Source organism: Cavia porcellus, unplaced genomic scaffold, assembly GCF_034190915.1.
Source record: "Cavia porcellus strain 051 isolate PalLab524CR breed Dunkin Hartley unplaced genomic scaffold, mCavPor4.1 scaffold_27, whole genome shotgun sequence".
In the NCBI taxonomy this organism is placed as follows: domain Eukaryota; kingdom Metazoa; phylum Chordata; class Mammalia; order Rodentia; family Caviidae; genus Cavia; species Cavia porcellus.
The window spans coordinates 8,945,528-8,946,975 of NW_026947510.1; the positions used below are offsets into that span (position 1 = coordinate 8,945,528).

The window sequence follows — 1,448 nt, forward strand, 5'->3', positions numbered from 1 at the left end:
TCACATCAGAAAGACAATGGCATATTTATATACATATGTCCGATTTGTTTTGTTTAAGAGTATAGTCTCAACATCCACCCATTTAGCTATAAATGTCTCAAATTTATCCTTCTTTATGACTGATTAGTACTCCATTATATTTTTAAAAACTCATATGCTTTTTATCCATTCATATGTTAATGGGCATTTGAGTTGTTGCCAAGATTTAGCTATTACAAATGGTGCTATTATAAATGAGTGCACATATTTTTGTGGCACGTTACTTTTAGTGCTTTTGGGATGATAGCAAGAAGGGAAATAACTGGGTCTAATAGAATTTGTAGTCCTAGATTTTGAGGAATCTGATTTCTACAGTGGTTGCACCAGTCTGCACTCACACCAACAGCAGAGAAGTGTTCCTTTTTCCCCACAGCCCGACCAGCCTTTGTTATTGATTGATTTCTTAATAATAGCCATTCTTCCTGGAACAAGATGGAATTTCAGCATTGTTTTCATTTGCATCTCTCAAATGACCATCTCTCAAATGAACATTTTTTTCATATATTTATTTGCTGTTTGTACTTCTACATCTGAGAAGTGCGTATTTATCTCAGATGCCCATTTTTGGATTGGGTTTTTTAATTTGGGGGATTCAATTTTTTTTCAATTCTTTATATGTCTTGATATCAGTCCTTTGTCTAAGGAACAGCCGGACAAAATTTTTTATACTCTGTAGGTTGTTTTTTCACTCAGTGATTTGTTTTACTTCTCTATGCAAAAAGCTTTTTAGTAAGATCAGATCCTAGTTGTTGATTCTTTGTAGTAGTTCCCATGAAATCAGGGTTTTGTTCATTAAGTCTTTGCCTACAGCTATGTCTTTAAAAGTTCTACCTGTTCTCTATTCCAGAAGATTTAGTTTTTCTGTTTTATCATGTGGATCTTTGATCTGTTTTTATTTTAGTTCTGTACATGGTGGTAGATATGGATCTAGCTTTTGTCTTCGGCATGTAGAAAGCCAGCATTTTCAGCACCATTTATTGAACAGGTTATCTTTCTTCCAGTGGAAAAACATGGACTGCTTTATGAATTTTCATGTCATCCTCACACAAGGGGCCATGTTAATCTTCTTTGCACTGTTCCAGTTGTATTATGTGCTGCAGAAGGGAGCCCTATTTTTTCTTCATACATTTCAATAGTTTTTTATGTATTCTAAAGAGATTTTTTTTATCAGAGGCATGATTTTGAAATATTTTTTCCCACTATCTTGCTATATCTTGCCATCTTGGTAATGTTCTTTGATGCATGAAAATGTAAACATTTTTACAAAGTCTAATATATAGATTTTTCTATTTGGTAGCTTGTGTGTTATATGAAGCAACCACTGCCTGATGGAAAAGTTCTATGAGCAGACAAAGGAGATGATGGTCACATAACATGTTGCTATTTTGTCACTGAACTGTGAAACTTAA

At 33.8% G+C, this 1,448-nt stretch overlaps 1 non-coding gene across 1 annotated transcript; it reads right to left on the bottom strand.

Annotated features, from left to right (window-relative positions):
• Nucleotides 1–1,043: 1,043 nt before the first annotated feature.
• On the bottom strand, nt 1,044–1,147 carry LOC111754841 (U6 spliceosomal RNA). The gene has a single exon (XR_002789516.1). It is a non-coding gene; the product is annotated as a U6 spliceosomal RNA (small nuclear RNA).
• Between the last annotated feature and the right edge of the window lie 301 nt (nt 1,148–1,448).